The 20455-nt window shown below is 49.2% G+C and overlaps 1 protein-coding gene and 1 non-coding gene across 48 annotated transcripts in view; both read right to left on the bottom strand.

Moving 5' to 3' along the window:
• LOC138915132 (ATP-binding cassette sub-family D member 2-like) overlaps nucleotides 1–20455 on the bottom strand; it is a 403352-nt gene that overhangs the window by 87848 nt on the left and 295049 nt on the right. For 32 of the 47 annotated variants that reach the window (XM_070259423.1, XM_070259431.1, XM_070259433.1 and 29 more), the window contains 2 exons: nucleotides 2714–2818; nucleotides 1672–1826 (listed from right to left, as the gene is read on the bottom strand). The exons of the other annotated variants lie outside the window; for them this stretch is intronic. The gene's annotated coding sequence lies outside the window, so the exon portion shown is untranslated. The remainder of the gene's footprint in view (nucleotides 1–1671; nucleotides 1827–2713; nucleotides 2819–20455) is intronic. 47 annotated transcript variants of the gene reach the window in all.
• Nucleotides 6554–6698, bottom strand: MIR8933-1 (microRNA mir-8933-1). The gene has a single exon (NR_127922.1). It is a non-coding gene; the product is annotated as a microRNA 8933-1 (primary transcript).

The raw sequence follows: 20455 nt of genomic DNA, 5'->3' as shown, positions 1-20455 counted from the left end.
CTCTGACTGCTCTCTGTTTCCTCCCTTGGCCCACACAGTCGATTCTCAACACAAGAGCCACAGTAATGCTGTGAAGACATGAAGTCAGTGGCATTTCTCCACTCAAAGCTCTCCAATGTCTTCCCATCTCACCCAGGATAAAAGTCACAGTTTCTACAGCGATCTTCCATGTTCCTCAAACCCGGTAGGTACTCCTCCACCTCAGGGCCTTTGCACCTGCTGTTAGCCCTTCCAGGAATGCTCGTCCCCCAAGTATCCACAAGACTTATTCTTTCACCTCCATTCTTCTCCACAGTGCTCTCATCTTCCGTCACAATATTTAATTTAGTCATATATTCAAGGTAGAAGCTCTACATTCTTGTGCTTTCTGCTGCATCCCCAATGCCTAGAGCTGTGCCTGACAGATGGAAGGTAAACAATAACCATTTGCTGAAAAAAATGAGTGATTACTGAATCCTGGCAAAGCTATGGAGGTGTGAAGGAGACCAGCAGGTTTTAGAGAAACAAACAAAACAGACAAAGTGGGGACTGGAAATGTTAATTCTGAGGTTGGGTCAGTTGCAAGATGACTGACTTCACTCACCAACGCCGACAGGCTAACGTGCTTGAGTCCAGAGAGACTCCCCACCCACACATCAGGGGGCAGCGGAGACACGGAACGCCTTTCAGAGAAGCAGCACTAGAGAAAGGGGTGCAGGACGGCACCAATCAGGGGGAAGCGGATTAAAACGGGGAGGGAGCATTGGCTAAGCAACACCCACGGAATAACGCACCTTGTAGTGACGGCATGCATATTTGGGGATTTTCGCTAAATTTTGTTGCTAAAAATAAATGCATTGAATCAGGAGAACTCGCCAAGCAGGCACGGCCCTGCAGAAACCAGACTCCTGCAAGCCAGGACTTCGAACTCATGGTTCACTCCTATCAGAAATAAAGGAGGTCAGAGACAATCGGTCTCTGCCATGAAGGAGTATGCACTGGTGGAGAGATAACAAAAGTCAATGGATTCATTATCATACCAGAGAAGAGAGTGCTAGAGGAGGACAGGAGAGAGGGCAAGTAATTTGGCTTAGGTGCCTTGCAGAAGCCTTCTCCAAAGGAAGCGTTATCAGAGCTGGGTTTTGAAGGATAAGTAGGAGTTTGCCATTGGAGAAGAGGAGACAGGGCATACCATACAAAAGAAAGAGCACATGCAAAGGCAAAAGCTATGAGCAAGTACAAACTATCTGGAGACCAGTCAAGAAATTCAGTGGAAAGTGATTACAGGGTACAAGTGGGGGGAGAGGGCGTGGCTTTTTGCACCCAGCTGGACTTGGGGCACCTGAAACCGTAAGGCCTGTGTGTCAGGCTAAGGACTCTGGAGTTGATTCTGTACCTAACGCACAGCCAGAGGAGGTCTGCAAGCAGCAGGCGAGATGAACGGACCAACGTAGGGAAGGCTTTTCCCACTAAACATATAACAAGCCCTGGTGTTTTCTAATGACAGAATCCGCGACCCTTCAGCCATGGAACATTCTGCAGACATGTGCCGCCTTCCTTTATGGGAGGGCAAGAGGCAGGCAACAGTTGCTCACCCTGCAGACACAGGCCAGCAACACTCATTGTCCAGATTCATTCTCTAGAACCCTCAGTATTGATGTCCCTCCCGCTGCAGGCCCTTAGGAAACCAACCTCCGGCACATCACACAGACAGCGTGGCGGGGGACCTCCCAGAAAAACAGAATGAGGTGCGCTTCTGCTCCTGGAACTCTTGATGGATCAACCTGCCAGTTCGCAAACTACACATAAACGTGGTGGGTTCCACAGCAGCTCAGTCACCAAGGCCCCTGCAGAAATAGCATCCTGTTTAGTCAGTGCTATAAGAGAAATCCCTGCGATGCACGATCGTGCAGAAGAAAAATAATAACATCACCAGATTTTAAGCTACGAGCTGGGGCAAGATGCGTCAAAGGTCCCCGTGTCCCTGGAAATTCAGTGCTGTCCGAGAAAGGGACAGTGGGTGAAGAGTACGCTGCGCTATGCCCACCAAGATTCATGCAAAACGATGCAACAGACCAAGTAGGCGCCTTGTATGGAAGAGGTGGTCCTACGTAATAATGACAAACACTTGTGCAGTGCCTGCTGGATGTCAGACACCGTTTTGGGCATGTTATACATAGGACATCATTTGATCATCACAGTGAGGTAGGAACTATTATTATCCGCACTTTACAGATGAGGAAACTGAGGCACAGAGAGATTAAGTAAGTTGTCCAAGGTCACACAGCTCATAAGTAACAGAGCCGGCGTTGAAACCCAGTCTGGCTTTAGAGTTCATGGGCTAAACCACCATTGCCACAGCAAAGGACGAGGGCATTTCTTGAGCACAGAGACCTGAGTCTGAATCACAGTCACTCCAGCTCTCCAGCTCTAAGTCTTTGCGACAGTTACTTAATTTTCTGAATCTTGATTTTCCCAACTGCAAAATGGAAACATTGCTAGTGCCTTTCTCAGAAGGTCTTGAACTCACTGAGCGCCCAGCACATGGCGGGCAGCCAGCAGACGTTTGCTAAATCCCAGGTTGAGAAGCCACCCGAAGGGCTCTCGCCGTGGCTGCTTACTCTTATTCAAGTGCTCACTCTTCCTAAACATTAACCACTTCCCACAAAATGCCTGGTTTGACCCATTCGCCCTGCCCTCCAGTCACCGTGGACTGAACCTCCGCCTGACCCACCTGCGTGGACGGTTCTCAGGGTCAAAGCTGCAGATCCTGGAGTGTTTCTTGAGCGGTGGCTCCGCTCCCTGCTGCTCCCGCAGGAAAACCCCGCAGGACCGACATCTGGAACGACAGTGCGCCCCATGATGCAGCCAATCACCGCAGGCCTCTGGGCGATGTCGTTCTGTCACCAAGATGCGCTGAGACTCGCCGAGGGCCTAGCGGGGCTGGTTTAAAAGGACGGGCCACTCAACTTCAAAGTCAACACAAAACCATTTTTTCTGGACAGCCAGCGTTTCAAGACATTTTCAGTTTGTCAGCTTGAAAATATCTCCAAATTTAAAAATAATTTCCTGTTTTCAAAGTCAGCAATATTTATCAAGCCGCTAATAAGTACCTGCCACCATGCCAGGTACTGGAGCTAAAAGGATCAATAAGATGTGACCTCTGTCCTCAAGGAGCTTTTCATCTATTAGAGAGAGAGGCACGACGAAGGTCCATTCCGTGTTATAAGTGGTCTGAGGGCTTATAAACAGAATGCCTTGGGACTGGACAGGAAGGAGCGTTTTGGTCTGCCTGGGGAGGGGTCCAGTCATGGGAGGCCCCACGTGCAGGCAATAGGACAGAAACATCACCAAAGCTCAATGGTAAAAACATGAAGACACTGGCTGTAAGGAGCACAGAAGTCAGCCTGGACCAAGGAGAGGCATTTCTGAACGCTTGCGGAGATCCCGTCTGGGAACAGAATGCGAAGTGTGGGCAGACGCGGAGCCAGACAGTTCTCTGCGACATTTAGGTGCCCTACACCATACGCAAGGAGCTGTGGGACATAGATACTTATGATGTGTGGCACGTACAGATAGATACAGGGGTCTCATCCAACTTCTTTTTCCCAATAGAGCATCCCAATATTTACTCCTCCTGGTCCCAGAATGTTCGTAAGAGTCCCTTTGATAACCTTGTAGGCATCCAATCAACCTCCTTGCAGAGCTGAACAGGCCATCTCTGCCTTTGGTCTGCAACCTCCGTTCCCCGTCCCTTGACGTCACAGCCACCTCTGATTCCCAAGCTTGCATTAGACTTGTAACATTCAGGTGTGAAAATGAAATGTCAAATTCTTCTCACTCCGTCTCAAAGAGAATGGTGAGACAGTTAGAAAGGACAAATTCCTCAGACTTAAATGTCTCTCACTTTTCAAAGACTCTTTCTAGAATTTCAAATACACTGGGCCTCCCTGGGCTCTAGTGGCTTTTACAGTTTACATTTCCATGTTGCAGCTGAAAGGTTGGGATTTGCGGTAAAAGCCTGCAAGAAGACAAAGTAACTAATATTTGCTCAATCCCTATTATGTGCCTGAAACAGGCTAAATATTTGCAGCCCATTAAAATGCTGCAAGGTAAGGATGGTGATCTAAGTATTTCAGTAACTTACCCAGGATCACACAGCTTAAATGCAGAATTCAAACCAGAATAGTTGACTCCAAAGCATAGGTCCTTTCCATGACAACCTACGAGACCCCTTTAATGATACCTAAATGGGCCAACAGTGAGGCACTCGGAGTGATGCTATGCATGACACTGAACACACAATCCTCTCTTCAAGGCCCAGTTTAAGACTGTGGCTTGGGCAACTAAGCTAATCTTGAGTGTGATAAGAGCAGCCCAATTATCATCTTCCAGTATTTGTCACAACAAGAATCTCCTAGAACACAGGTCAGCAAGCGACAGCCGGTGTGCCACATCTGCCGGCTGCCATGTTTGCAAACAAAGTTTGATTTCACGCCACAATGGCAGAAGTGAGTAGTTGACAGAGCCCACACAGCTTGAAAAACCTAAAATACTTGCTCTCTGTCCCTTTACAGGAAGAGGTCAGCCAACCTCTGGGCGAGAAACATGATTCCATCGTCTACTAAACGCTGTTTGAAGCCAGAAGGTAACAAAGAGGTGGGGAGGGGGTCAGAATGATACAAAACCATCAATAAAACCATACTGAGAACGGTGATGGGTAATCTTGTCCACTGGACAGGGCTGGGGAAGGGATGCCCAGATACCTGGAGAACACTATTTTGGGGGTGTCCGCGAGGTGTTTCTGGAAGGGACTAAAGCAGCCGACGGAGTAAAGAAGATCCGCTGGCAGCACAGCGGCTGGGCAACTCCACTCGCTCAAGGGCCCAAACGGGAAAAAGGGGAGGGAGGCTGAGTTCCCTCTGTCTCTCAGAGCTGGCACGTCCATCGTCCCCTGCCCTCGGACATCCGAGCTCCTGGTTCTTGGGCCTTCAGACTCAGACTGAATTCCACCACCTGGTTTCTGGTCTCCAGCCCGCAGGTGGCAGAGCACGGGACTTCTCAGCCTCCATGACCACGTGAGCCAATTCCCATGACAAATGTCCCCTTAAATATGTCTGTATATATCCTCTTGGCTCTGTTTCTCCGGAGAGCCCTGACTAATACAAGCACTGTCATATGCGCTCAGCATGTCTGCTCCTGTGCTCCAGGCTAGGCACCAGCGAGACAGGGACTCATCATTGGCGCCTGGGCACCTATGACTACCCGCCACTGGAGTAGGTTCTGGGAGAGTGACAAACCACACAGTCGGGTGAGATGCATCCTTCATAATCTCCACTTCAAAGGATTTACAACTCCATGGGGTATACAAATTATGACAACACAGTGTAAGGAGGGCAGTAAGAAAGTCTAAAGACAGCAGGGTTCCAGGGGAGGAGGCAGAGAGAAGCAACTAGCTCTTTCCATGGAAGATGCCGAAAGTTTCCCAGGGTGACACCTGAACGGGGTGCTAAAGCATGGTTTGCTGAGGGGAGAAGAAGAGAAAAGGTGTGCCAAGCAGAGAGCTGAGGTTGTGCAAAGGTCCTGAGGTAGGAAATCATGTAGCATGTTAAACCAACAGCACTGAGCCATCCTGTGGCTGGAGCAGACGAGACACTGAAGAGAGAACAGCAGAGGATGAAATTGCAACATGGTAAATTAAAGGGTGGGTTCACTTCTAACTGTATCAATCCTGGTTCAAATCCTGGAGGTAGGATCGTGGTCGGTGACTTCCATACCCACGTTTCAGAGTCAGTGTGAGAGCCCCAAGTGAAAATGCATTTAAAGCACTTAGCACAGTCCCTGCCATGTCATAAACACTGACTATTCACTTTTATGATGAGTAATGTCCTGCACACTAACCGCTCTTCACGAATTGCAACATTCGGCCTCCACAGACTCTGTAAATGGCAGAGAGAAAAGTATCAGGAAACACGCAGCCGGATGAAATGTATCAACATAGGCTGCAGCGCAGAGTGTGTTCCACTTAAAAGAATGGGCTGAGCTCAAACCCAGGTACCACCCCTCCCCCGCTGTGTGGCCTGAGAGAGGTTACCTAACCTCTCTGCGCCTTTGTCTCCTGATCTGTAAACTGGAGATGACAGCAAGAGCAGCCTCCTAAGCTGGTTGTGAGGACAAGATGATCATGTGACGCACTCAGCCCAAAGCCTGGTGTCTAAGGAGTGGTCAATAAATGCTGGCTATTCACTTCTCCTCAAGGCCATCATGACTGGAGTGAAAGGAGAATATGTTTTCTTTCTCACACTCTAGGAAGGCCCGATGGAGGAGGAAAGGCTTTTATTCATCTCTTGGCAAAGGCACTTTAGATTCTAGACATCTCTAGTAAAAGCAGAGAAAACTATTCACCCGGTGGGAGGCATCTACGAATCTGGAAACTTCTAAGTTCCAATCCAATTTTAAACACTCTGTCCATCATCTTTCCTGGAAACCACTGGGTTAGCAATGCAACAGTACTTCCTAGTCTGCATTTTGTTCTCAGAAATGCAGCAAAAAAACCTTGGCATGACCACCAAAACCACGGCAATCAACTAGAAGGGAGAGGAAGCTGCAGGACAAGAGTCCACGGGGGAAGGACCGAGGAGAGGAGAAAGCACTCGCCTGTGCCCGCGTTCCTGACCTCTCCCCACTCCCCGCTGTTGTCAACAACCTGTGAATATCAGGTCTGTCCCCAGGCTGGGGGGAATTACCCGCAGAGGCCCCTTTCATCAGCTAGGAAAGGCATCAATTAGAATACTGTTTGCTTGTTGGAAGACTATAATCCAGGCTGCTTTTCAAGCACCAACAGCTAAATAGGTGCTTATTTAAAAATCAATCTAAAAGTCAAGGTTTCCTTTTCAAATCCTTTCCATGAAGGAGCAATGGTGGCAGAATAGAGGGATAAAGCTTTGAGTGGTCCCAGCTGCTGAACACGCGTATCTCAAGGAGACTGCCACGGATTTCAGAGCATCGCAGATAGAAACGGGTTGTGAGAGGCGAACAACACGTAAAACAGCAAGATCGCCAGCCACTCAGAGGGGCCCACCACGAGAGTGAGGATGCCTGGTTCTCCTGACACCAATGAGCAAGAGGTTGCTCCCCAAGCCTGAGAGCCAGAGCCGAAGACAGCAGAGATAACTGCTTGGTAAAGGGGGAGATGGAGGGAAACGGGAGAAAGATCAAACCTCCATGCCATGCACGCACACGTGCACACACAGGATGGATGCAGGTGTGCGCACACGCACAGGCGCGCACACACACACAGATCTTCCACCAGGCACAGATAAAAAGTAAAAGGGTCTAGGAAGATCCAGCAGGACTGATTTTGCTCCTGGGAGCGATCTTCTGCTTGGGGAGAACTAGCACGCTGATTTTCACCGTCAACCCACACTGATGTCAGGTGAGTTGGAATGCCCCTTTCACGTTCTGATCAAACACAGATTTGAACCTGTGAGCACAAACTCCAATGCCTACAGGCATCAGGGAGATCACATTAGTAAGTGCAGTGGGCCAGAAGTCAACAATAGGGAGCGATGGGGACTGTGGCAAACTAGGCAGCCCCTGTCTAAAGGAAGTGCCACACTCAGCACCAGGAGTCTGTGACTGGGTAACACTGGACTCAGTGTTGTTCCATCTTTTGATTTTTGTTTTCTAAAGAAGCCAGAAACCTAGATCTTTGGGTGAAATATCCCACTTTTAAAATATTAGCCATTAACTCAAAATGGGTCTCAAAACTCTCCGGGCCAAACAAATCAAATCTGATCTCTGATGTAAACACATCCCTTCTCTCCACTGAGAAGTGTCCCATGACAGCAGGTTGTAACCCAGCCTATGACCCAAAATACCCTGGCCCGCAGGCATGCTTGGTTTGGCCCACACTATGGGTTTTATTTTGTTTTGTTGAAACTGAACTAAAATTTAAATTGAAGATATTGTGCATGAAATCTTGACTTCTGTTTCTCCCAAAGGACGAGCACTGGCAACACGGTGCACCCTCAACACCTGTGGGGACTGGATGGCGTTGAGTCACGGCCGCCCCCAGAGGACACACGCTCACTCTCAAGGTCACCAGTATTCCCACCAGGCCCCCTTCACGCACTGTCACACCTGCCCGGCCCCACTGGGCATCTGCCTTGCAGCCCCTGACAAATCCTCAAAGAGAGGAGAGGAACGGTCAAGAATGCTAGCCTAGGGGGCTGGCCCGGGGGCCAAGTGGTTAAGTGTGCGTGCTCCACTTCTGCAGCCCAGGGTTCGCAGGTTCAGATCCCAGGCGCAGACGTAGCACCGCTCATCAAGCCACACTGTGGTGGCGTCCCACCTAAAGTAGAGGAAGATTGGCAACAGATGTTAGCTCAGGGCCAATCTTCCTCACCAAAAAACAAACAAAAACAAGAATGCTGGCCTAGTGTAAAATTCCAGAGGGAGGGAAGACGTTTTAGAATAAGGCCATGAAGACGACTATGGCATTGCTTTATCCATAAGGATAAATATTTGCCTGGCAATGCGAGAAGCTAAAGTCCCCTGCACTGCTCACAGAAAGTGTGCTATGGGAATTTAAAACCAGAAGGGAAAATAAAGGTAACCGAGTGAGCTACTTTTTACCCCTTGCAACTCATGGAACTTCTTAAGGTTGATTTACAAACTCTTATTTTGAAAACCTTCTCTTTTTTCCCGTCAGTTCATATTTCTCCCTTTTCCAAGGAAGTTACATCATGGGGAAGTCAAAAGAATGCAGGATGCCGAGTCAGGAGGCTCTGCCCCAGGCAGGCTGTGTCCACCTGGTGAAATCGAGGCACCCCCCGCCCCCCCAGTCTGACTTTTTTTGTCTTTAAAATGGGATGATGAGACCCTCTTCCGTCACAGAGGTACCGCGAGGATAAGATGAAGCAGTGCACACGGAAGCACATTAGACTGTCACTGTCTGCCATGAGTTAGTTTTCATGTATCATCTTTTGCACCCCACGCCTCAAACGCAGGCTCTATGAAGTCATGGGTTTGTTTTCTTCATCACTGTACCCCCCGTGCCTGGCAGATATTAGGCATTCAAGAAATAATTCTTAATTAAAAAATGAGGTGTGTGTACATAGATGACTGATAGATGGAACAAAAAGTAGATGAGAGAGAGAGAGAAGTGACAGATGAGTGAGTGAGTGAGCAGGAAAGACAGACAGACAAAATTATCACCACTAACACTCTCTATATCTCTCCTCTCCGGACACTGACCTAGAAAGTTTGGCCACCGTCAGCCAAACTCTTTTGGCTGCAATAACTAAAATCTTTATGTAACTTATATCCCACTCACTTGCCCTTGGGTGGACATACTCCTTCCGCAAGTGACTCTATGCTGAAAGGTCCCTGGTATTTCACTGAAGGAGACGAAGGCATTACGTGCCTCCCGGGTACCAGATGCTAGGGGAGGTACCTTCCTCACCTCATCCTCACAACCCTGGGAGGGGGCATTGTTGTTGGTCCAGCTCACAGCACGAGAGGTGAGGCTCCGATTGGTTAATCAAGCTTCCGAAGACCACGCAGCTCTTAAGTGGTGGTGTCTGGTTTTCAACCTCGCCCTCTGACCCAAATCCAGAGAGATTCCCACATCCCTGACAGAATAGACTAGACGAGCCCGGGAAGGTCTTTGCATCATTCTGGGATTCTGGACTTGCTACTCAACACACCTGCTCTTCCTGGGCCCACTCTCTAACACAGCGGCCGATTAACACACCAGCCGTTAACCAGTCTGGTAACTTAGCTTTGAGCCAAGCCCTTGCCCCGACAATAGATACTGGGAGTGTGCAAGTCGGCCACGGTCCAGCCATTTCAAACTCCCCCTCCCAGCACTGCCCACTTGGCAAAGTAACATGGCTTTGTCTGAGTTGGCCACTGACTGGACTGGAACACAGCATCTGACTCAAAGAAGATACCTCCATAGGTTGGCCAACGATTACCATGAGGCTTCGTACAGAGGGCTCTGCCCACTAGGGGGCGATGGTACTTGGTTAAGCCAACAGGATGCTCTCTCTGCACTAGTCCAAGTAAATTCACTGAGAGACGCAGAGAAGACAACGGCCCACGCAGGGCTAAAAGGGACAAGAAGATGGCCACAACCTTGAGCTGAGGATGCGTTCCAGTCCCGAGTCCTACTCACAGAGGGTGGAATTAACACCCAGGGAATCTCTCTGGTCAAAGCACTGACAACCCCTCTTGCTTCGATCTGATTTAGAATCTGGCTCATGTGCTCTCACACCAGCTCTAAGCCCGGTCTGAGCTGGCCTCTATTTTAGGGACATTCAGGGAATCAGCATTTTCAGCCCCAGTCCAGGTCGAACAATGGCAAGCAGCAATCAGCTGCTCAGAACTGGGTCTTGACAAGCCGGACCCCTTAGAACAGCTTCTAAGCAGCGTCTATGGTTTTTCACCACGTCTTGGCCCACCGAACAGGAACATCTTTCCGAATGAATTCAGTGGAACGGAATCTCATGCCAGGATTTGTTTCCTTTTCACACGCACACACAAACAGGGTCTGCTTCCACGGAGCAAAATATAACTTTTAATAAGCTTACGGCCTCCGAAGCCCAGGGGCTATGGCCTTGCTCTCTGCTATTTCACAAAACATTTCACGCAGACTCCACTCTGCCATGCTCCAACAGCCCAGAGTGTTCACAAGTATGGCTGTGCTGCCCATCTCGGCTATTTATTTCTTCCCCTCTCTTCCATCCTTCCCCTTAAGCTATTTCTCTTCTTTTATGGCTAAGCTTTTTTCCAGGTAAAGGAGACAGCTGGCAGGATCAGAAGGTGGCCTCTCACAAGGTTACTCTGACCTCAAATAATACCGCGGCGAGTTCATGCACACGCAGCACTGAGCGGAACTATCTTCTGATCTCTCGTTCTTCAGCAGAGAAGCGATTTCACCAAGATCTACGCTCATGGCCACGGAAGCTGCCCATATGGCAGGGTGCAAAAGAGGAACCCTCTGAATCTAGCATTCACCACGCATGGCTACATTATGCTCCCTCCATTTGCCTGTCCACCAAGCTAATGCCAATTTGAATCCCCAGCTCCAGTATCAATGTGCCGTCCCTATTCTAGGGGCAGTCAATGCTAGATGTCCCACAGAATTAAGCCAATGCTATGCACCAAGTTGGCAAAGGCAACTGTGATATTTTCAAACACTGGCTGGCACAGGCATGAGTAATGACAGGACTGCCTACTGGGGAAAACACACACGTGCATGTGTGCACACACGCACACACACACAAACACACAAAGGGTGTGGTTCAAATCTCAGCTTGGGTACGAAGCCCTGAATGGTCCTCAGCCTCTCTGCGCCTCTGCCTCCTTGTCCATGGAGGCACTCCCGTTCTGCAGCAGGCACTGATAAGCCCTTTCGCACCCTCGCTGCCTTGCAGCTCTGCAAATCACCTCCAGCCCAGGTCGACTGCTGAGCTCCAGGCCACCGAGTCCAGCTGCCAGTGGGCACCTCCCTTTCATGTCCCAACATGTCCTCAACAGAATTCATCATCTTCCCCTACAGATCTGTTCATCCTTCTGTGTCTCCTGCATCACTAACTGGGACCTTCTTCTACCCAGTCGCCTGAGCCAGAAGTCAGCCTGGAAGCTGCACTCTCCTTCACCGAGTGCTTAGAATCATCCTCATTTCTTGACCCCTCCCCTTCTTTCCATCCCGGCTTCTGCGTCTCTAATTCAATCCAGGCCATCACCTGTGCTAGTTTTCAAACTGTTCTTCCTGAATCTTTTCTTGCCCCCAACTAATCCATTCTCCAGCCCCACACAGCTAGAGTAATTTTTATAAACATTCCAATCTGAGCAAGTCGCGCCCCTGCTTAGAATCTTCAGCAACTCAGTACTGCCGTCAACCTAAGAGACCATCTGTTTACGTACTGCGGCTTAGGAAACCCTTCATCGTCTGATCTTCCTCATCCCCCTGCAGCCTCACTTCTTACTCCTCCTCCTTGCTTTTAAGATCCAGGCACAATGAATGTCTTTCTGTCTCCTGAATGCACCCTTCAGAGCCCACATTCCTTCTCTCTGCCTGCACACTCCATGTCTCTCCCCCAGCCACATGCCCTCATCTGGCTAACTTCTCCGCGTCCTTCTGGTAATTGCCTCGGACAGTGCTGTCCTGTCCATGCCCGTACCCCAGGACCCACCACAGTGCCCGGCGCTCAAGAAATATTTGGTAAATGCATGAATAACTCGGCACTCAAAGGTCTGACCAGAGGTGGCAGGAAAATGTCTGCTCTGGACCCCGAGGGCCTTGGTTGGGTTTAAACTTCCCAACATTATCCTCACAATCCGCTTGAAGCATGCTGGGAGGAGACTGGAGAGCTGGCCATCAGGTGGCATTTCCTATTGCCTGGGCTGTCTTCCATCCTGGAGAAGCAGCTGAGCAGAAAGCAAAACAGCCGTAGAAATCACAAGTTGTTGCAACTTCCCCAAAGGCCAGTTTTTCCTCTAAACCTGCTGTTTCCTCTCATAACTTCCAGGTCTCAGATGACCTTGCCGGAGGTCGAGGTCGGAGCAGCCTTCTTATCAGGCAGCTGCTACCCCGAGCGTGCTGCTGCTCTCAGATGCATGTGATGCAGAGGCCAGAGGGGCAGCGTGCAGGAAGTGGGCACAGCAGGTGGAGGAGATAGGCCCTTCCACTCCCACGCTCCCTCCTGGGCACCCAGCTGCCTGTCCCTGTCCCAATATGCATTTCACGACCCAACAGACTAGCCCTTCCCTGTGTCCAGACGACCTGCCCCTTTGGTTCACCATTTTTCACAGTCAGCTTCCTCCCTGGCTTTTGCTTGAGTTAAGTCTCTCAGCAGATGCCTGTGGATGCCTCACCCTCAGCGTCCTCCTCACACAAGCTGGCCTTGCAAGTGACAGCATCTCCGAAAGTCAACAAGATGTGCTCCCCGGCCCACTCCCCTCACATGCACCCCTCTCCAATGAGATCTTCCAAAAGAGAACAGACACTACCAGTGTGGACTCTGGAGTCAGAGGGACCTGGCTTCAAATCCGGCCTCTTCCAATTGCTGAAGCGGTCACTCAAAATCTCTGAATCCCACTTTCCTCTGTTGTGAAGTGAGAAAGATAGTATCTACCGCAGAGGATGGCTCTGAGGATTAAATTAATAACAGAAAGTGTGTGTGGCTGGCACACGGCAACCACGCACTAAGCAGTATACTTGGGGACTGACTACTACCCCTGTGGAGCCCCGCAGTGACGTGAGGTCAGAGGCACAGAGGAGGCGCTTCAGAAACATTTGCTGAATGAGTGAGCCCTGCCTTCTCTTTAGAATGAGAAATGGGAGGGCAGCTCACAAGAGCTGGCTCCCTCCCGCCCCTAGCTGGGTCTCCGCGTCCAGCAGACGTGGACAAACTGCTCTAGCTGACAAGTGCACCTCTCAGAGCGGCTCCCCACCCCCGCACCCTATTCCTGGAGATCCCAAACCCCTCCTGGCTGATCTAGCAATCAGTATGATTGCAGCTGCACTGTCAAGGACAAGGCTATCCAATGTGGTGGCCACGTGTGACTTTTTAAATTTAAAAGTAAACTTTCTAAAATTAAATAAAAGTAAAAGCTCTCAGCCACATGCACTAGACACACTGCAAGCGCTCAACAGTCGCCTGTGACTAGCGGCCATCATCTTGGAGGGCACAGAGAACATCTCCATCATCACAGACAGTTGTATTGAGTGGCGGGTGCAGGGCATCTGAGTTGATGGTAGCTACAGAATGACGCACAATGATTACCTGCTTGTAATTAAGAGCAAGACGTGGCTGCAGGAAATCCACCCAAGCGGGTTCTGACCAGACTCTGGTTTCCCCAGGATCTGTGCCTCGCCCCAGGCTGGCCCCGGCTTTGACCTGGCTCTTTCCGACTCTAGTGTCTGACGTGGAGACCAGCGCACATGCATTCACTCCACTGGCAAGGCACGGTCACCCTCCCCAGCCTGGCTCAGCCTCTGCGTTTCGCGCACTCCTGCTCGGAGCCCCGCCTCAGGGCGGCGCTGCACTTCTTCCCCCTCGTCTCTGACTCAGCACCCCCGGGCTGCCCCCACCTGCCTCCTCAGACTCTACCAAGCCCTCTTTTTGGGAAGGTCAGTGCCGGGGGCTGAATGTGTCCCCTAAATTCATATGCTGGAGCCCTAGCGTCCTGTAATCAGAATGTGACTGTCTTAGGACACAGAGCTTCTAAAGAAGTAATTCAGCTTATGGGGTCCTTAGGGTGGGTTCTAATCCAATACGACTGGTGTCCTTATAGGAGGAGATTAGGACACAGAGAGACACACCCCAGAGACGCACAAGCACAGAGGAAAGGCCACGGTGAGGACACAGCAAGAAGATGGCCGGTCGCAAGCCAATGGAGAAAGCAGCCCTGCCGGCACCTTGATGTCAGGCTTCCAGCCTCCAGAGCCGTGAGACAAGGAGTTCCCGCTGTTTCTGCCCCTAGTCTGTGGTACTTTGTTACGGCAGCTGGAGCAAACTCATACAGTCTGCTATCTACTGCGTCGCCTCGGGCAGATTTCTGAATCTGGATTAGCCTCAGTTTTCCTATTTACAAACGACGGAAACACCTACTTCCTATCTCCTAGGGCTTCGGACGCGCATACTCTCCACTCCTGCTCTTGCTCCATGGCTGGCCCTTCGCTAGGAGGTCCTTCCCTCCACTCTCCAGCCACCGAAGCCTACCGTCCCTCGGACCTCCACCTGCCCAGCCTGCCCAGCCTCCAGAAAGGGCCTGTTGCAAGCATGCGGCCCCTCTACCCGCACAGGCGGCCCCACAGCCTCTCTTCCCAACACCTGTCACCGCATGTGGTTATTTCACTGCTACCGGTTTGCACCATGGGACTGTGAGCTCCACAGGGCAGGGCTGTGCTCTCTTTTGTTCATCTCAGCATCCTCAGTGACCAGCACTGTGCCTACAACACGACAGAAGCTGCAAAGAGAGACAGGAAAGGGCTGCAGGGAAGATTCCATCAGACAGTCCCTAAAAGCACGAACACACTGGCCGGGGCAGAGGGAGCTCTTGCCGAACACCAGCTGTTGGGGGTCTTTAGTGAGGCGCCTTAATCAATGGTGCTCTGATCATGTACTGGGCACCTGAGTGACTGCGGTTAGCCTCTCACTTTCTGTTCCCAAGCAGGTTGTCTCTGAGCCACGGTGACCCTTCTCAGTACCTTTCTTTACACCAAAGTCCCCTCTTCCTCTCTGGCTACGACCATCTGGAGCCTGCAGGCAACTGTGAGCGCCCAATCGCCATTCTTCCACCTGCCTTCACAGGGCAAAGAAGGAGCTGCCCAGGTGGCTGAGTGCTCAGAGCCGAGGTGGTCGTTATGCCCTTGGAGGGGACGGGGGATCAGCAAACGGATTATCCATTCTGAAGTTCGGAGAAGTGAGAAAGCCCAGGCCCCTGGACGGTCTCGACCCTCCTGAGGACTCTGGCAGTGACAGCCACATGGAAAGAAGGACTCAAAAAGAAGCAGGCTTGGCACAATGGCAACATAAGAGACAACGAGTTTGGGTGCCCTCAAAGAATCCTGACAATGGGTTAAATCTACAAGGCAACGGCTATCTGAGCACAGGTATTGACAGCAGATACAATCTGTTATGCAGAGACCGTGATTAATGTCTGTAACCAATTAGAAATAACTGAAAAGAGGATCAATGATATAATCACTACTGGTATCGGATTGGAATGATACAGTGACTAGAGCAAAGACATTGTTCAAATAAGTAAGAAAGAAGCAGGAAGTACCTGCTCTATTCAGAACTCCCTCTTCCTCCCTCACATTTAGGTTGGGGAGAACTGGAGGAAATGGGTAAAGGGGGGTACCCAAGGAGGAAGGCGTCTCCACCATCCCACCTTGGGTACCAGAAGAATCTTTTTGTAACATACTGGAAAGCCTTCAATTACTCTAGGGGCTCACGTCAGAGGCAGGGGAGAGAAAGTATGCAGGAACTCCATGCCCCTTGGAAGATAACATTGCCCTACAGGACAAAAGTTATCTTCCATTCAATGACCCAACCCGGGGGCATATATGTTAAACATTTATTGGGATCCTTCAACATTCCAGACACCAGAGGGGCTGGGAACTCAACAGTCAACAAGACAGGCTCAGTCCTTGACCTCCAGAGGTTTTGCTTCTCTAGCAGATCCCAGCTGAGCAGACGCCTGCACCAGACAGGCTCTACCATAGTGTCCAGGAAGAAAGGCTGAGGAGTCTGAGAGTCCCTTACATTTGGCGCCTGAGGAGAAGAAAAGGAAGGGACACAGGAATTCCACAACATGTGACCAGGATGTAATGGGTGGACATATTTTTTACTTTTATAGAGTAGAAAAATAAATTATAAAGATGTTCCACATAATGTGTCATCAGAAAAATGCAAAGTAAAACAGCAGTAAGATAGCACTATGCAACTTCTAGAACGGCCAAAATCTGGAACACCGACAACACCAAATGTTGGCCATGGTGTGGAGCAACAGGAGCTCTCATTCATTGCTGGCGGGAATGCAAAATGCTACAGCTACTCTGGAAGGCAGTTTGGCAGTTTCTTACAAAACTAAATATACTCTTATCTGATCCAGCAACCATGCTTCTTGGCATCTACCCAAAGGAGTTGAAACTCACGTCCACATGAGAGCCTGCAGACAGATGTTTACGGCAGCTTTATTCACAATTGCCACAACTTGGAAGCAACCAAGATGTCGTTCAGTAGGTGAAGGATAAATGAACTGTGTTTATTTCAGATGATGGAACGTCATTCAGGGCCGAAAAGAAATGAGCTACCAAGCCATGAGAAGACATGGGGGAACTTTAAACACACATTATCTGAGTGAGAGGAGGCATTCTGAAAAGGCTACATGCTATGTAATTCCAACTACATCATATTCTTGAAGAGACAAAACTACGCAAACAGTAAACAGATCCGCGGTTTCCAGGGATGGGGAGTCGGGCGAGGATGAAGGGGGAGAGAACAGAGGGTTTTCAGAGCCGTGAAATCACTCTGCGTGGGACCATAACGGTGGATAGAAGTCATTATAAATTGTCCAAAACCACAGAACGGATGGTCCAAGACTGAACCCTAACATAAACCAGGGACTCTGGGTGATAATGACGTGTCGATGTAGATTCATCGATTGTAACAAAGGCACCGCTCTGGCGGGGGAGGTTGAAAATGGGGGAGGCTGTGCATGCGTCGGGGCAGAGGGTATACAGGAAATCTCTGTACCTTCTGCTCAATTTTGCTGTGAAACTAACCTGGCTCTAAAAAAATAGTCTATTAAAAAGGGAGGCATAAAAATGGTAATAAACTATAAAGTGTAAAAAGGTGATAGAATAAACACGAATTAAAACAAAATTTAAAAGTACAAAAATAAACTTATTTTTATATAGTACCCACCTAACAAAGAAAAACCTTCCACTCTCCTCTTCAATTGCTTGATCTGCTGTTCCCTCATTCTAGTCTGTTCAAAACCAAACCAGCAAGGCTCATGTAGCAGTCATTCAACTAACAGACGACCTACTGTGTGCTCAGGCCCTGGGACTGTTCCTGGTCTGTGCAGATTTAAAATAATAATCTTTACGGAGCAGTTATTGTACACCAGACACTGCACCAAGTGCACATCATAGTAGGAGTTGGCATTTATCGAACACCTACTGTGTGCAGTGTTCTGTTCTAAGCACTTTGCACATGTTAACTCATTTAATCCTCACAGCAATTCCATGGGATGTGTGCTATTATTATCCCCAGTTTATGGATTATAAAGGAAGGCAGAGACAGTTTAAGTGAATTTTCTGAAAGTCGCTCAACCAGGAGGTGGCAGAAAGAGATGCTCAAGCCTTGGTGGTCTGGCTCCAGAGCCTAGGATGTAACTGGACCTGGCTTAAAGCTAAGGAACAGGGGCCGGCTCTGTGGCTGAGTCGTTAAGCTCACGTGCTGCGCTGCGGCGGCCTAAGGTTCGGATCTTGGGCGCGGACATGGCACCACTCGTCAGGCTACGTTGAGGCGGCATCCCACACCCCACAACTAGAAGGACCTGCAACTAACATATACAACTGTGTACGGGGGGGGGTTGGGGAGATAAAGCAGAGAAAAACAAAAAAAAACAAAAGAAACAAAAATCATTGGCAACGGTTGTTAGCCCAGGCGCCAATCCTAAAAAAAAAGGTAAGGAACATAAGGCTCGAGGGAGTTGAATAACTGGCCCAAGGTCACATAGCCTATAAGTGTTAGAGCTGAGATCTGAACACAAGTTTTAAAAAGTCATACTAGAATAAGCTGGAGGACTCACATTCCCCGATTTCAGATGTACTGCAAAGCTACAGTAATCAAAATAGTGTGAGAACTGGAGTTAATTCAGTCTAATAGGGCCAGTAAGTACAGCTGCACAGGTTGAACAGTGCATAAATCTAGAGAGCACCATCCATATTGAGATCTATGTGAATAGTGTCCTGCTAGACTTCTGCAGTGCACAACCTGCTCAATCTTATATGACAGTCTTGAATCTATGGGAAACTGATTTTATTAAACTAAAAACACAAGTAACAGGTAATTAAAATAATACAGGAAACATATGGCTAGATCCCCGCCCTCAGCGTGTTCTTGATCTTACTAAATATATAAGACATACTCACAGGATGAGAGCTGAAGGGAGCTACTGTAACACATTTTGCTTGGATGCTTTCAATGAAGTAGAAAGTTTCACAGGCTTTTACCATCAGGTGCAGGAAAGATTTGCAGCTTCAAAACAGTTTTGCTCCTTTGCCATGCTATGCTGTTAGGTTTTTTTGTTTTGTTTTTTTTTAACAGTGTTTTCAACTCCATTGTAATTCGTTATCTTTCCTCATCTTTCTGCACCAGCACCAGTGACATCTGTTTCACACCGGGAGCATTTTTACCAACAGAGCCGTTTCACCATGAGGATATGCTGCAGGTTTCCAGGGGCTGCATATGCTCTTCTTCCGCGGGAAGGTTTATGGGTCAATATTGAATCTGAAGACCTGTCTTCGTCTTTGGGGCGAGATGAGAGCCGAGGAAGGGGTACAAATGGCTGTCGTACGAGTTATCACTTTCACGTCCTGTCTAAACCTCCACTCTTGCCCTTGCTCTCGACTCCTCCTGCCGCTGTCCTATTTTCATGCAGACTGACACCCTTCCTCAACTGCATAACGGTCACAGCTTTTCTATTTGTGGGTTTGCCCAGTCCCCTCACCTCCCACTGCAAAACCATCATCATCATCCGCGTTCCCACTGTCACCAGACTGGTCTTACACAATCGCTGATCAAACACCACCTATGTCACGCCTCTGCTTAAAATCCTTCCAGACTCCCTGAGGCCGGCAGTAAGTCTTATAGGTTCCAAAGTGTTTCAGGGCCAAACAGGCCACATGAAGGAAAGAGGCAGGTGCGTGCGTGTGCATGTGCGTGTGTGTGTTTCTATAATGCCACCTAGGGTTGCATCCTTCCCACACTGACATACTTTGTTTGCATATTAAAGATGAAGGAATAGTCTTCACTTCTACAAAGAAATATGTTTTCTCTCTCACTTTCTTGAAACAGACAGACCTCTCAGTCTACCTTTTGTTTGCTTTCTTTTAATAGAGACGGAAGGAAAAGAAGTATTTTACTTTCCTCTTTACTCTAAGACAAACAACGACGCAAGTGGGATGACAAAGGAAAACTGATACTCAGCTGCAGTGTCAGGGGGAGAAACGGGGAGGGCAGGCCTAGGCCCCCGGGGAACAGACGCCCCAACAGAAGAGGGCAGCCTTGACTGGACGGCCAGCCCACTGTCACCCTGCAGGAAGGTCCAGTGTTGCCAAATTTTTCCAAGACAAGCTGGAAATCTGGAATTTTGTGTGCGAGCTCTCCAAATTAAAAACTGAGAAATGGATTTACTTTTTAAAACCTTTGTTCAGTCCAGGCTGAACAACACAGAGTTGCAAGCCCAATGTAACCTGTGGCTTCCATTTCCTGACCTCTGGCCTAGAATACAGAGGTCATCCTCCCCTCCCAGCACTGCCCGGTCTCACTCCATTCCCCCTTAGATGCCCTGCATGCATGCTTCGGGTTACCCTCCTCTGGGCCTTTGGCCATGCTGTTTCCTCTTCCTCCTTTTCTACCTGGAAAAGCTCCTTCCCAAAACATGCCTCGAATGTCACCTCCTCAGTGAAGCCTTCCCTGACTCCCGACAGAGCTCATCACTGCCTCTCTCGGCAACTTTAGTACTCTCAACATTACATTTGAACCCACGTTTTACATTATGTGTATTAATTTCTGTCTCTCTTAATAGTATTTGAAATTCTTAAAGGCAAGAATCATGTCTTATTCATCTCTGGGGCTCCAATGTCAAGCAATGGGACTTAAGGAGCAGCCTTGCATGAATATTTGTTGGATGGATGGATGGATGGATGGACAGTTTCTATATG

Source organism: Equus caballus, unplaced genomic scaffold (genome assembly GCF_041296265.1).
Source record: "Equus caballus isolate H_3958 breed thoroughbred unplaced genomic scaffold, TB-T2T haplotype2-0000437, whole genome shotgun sequence".
NCBI lineage: Eukaryota > Metazoa > Chordata > Mammalia > Perissodactyla > Equidae > Equus > Equus caballus.
The sequence above is the reverse complement of the archived record's forward strand: the minus strand, read 5'-3'. Positions and strand labels throughout refer to the sequence as shown.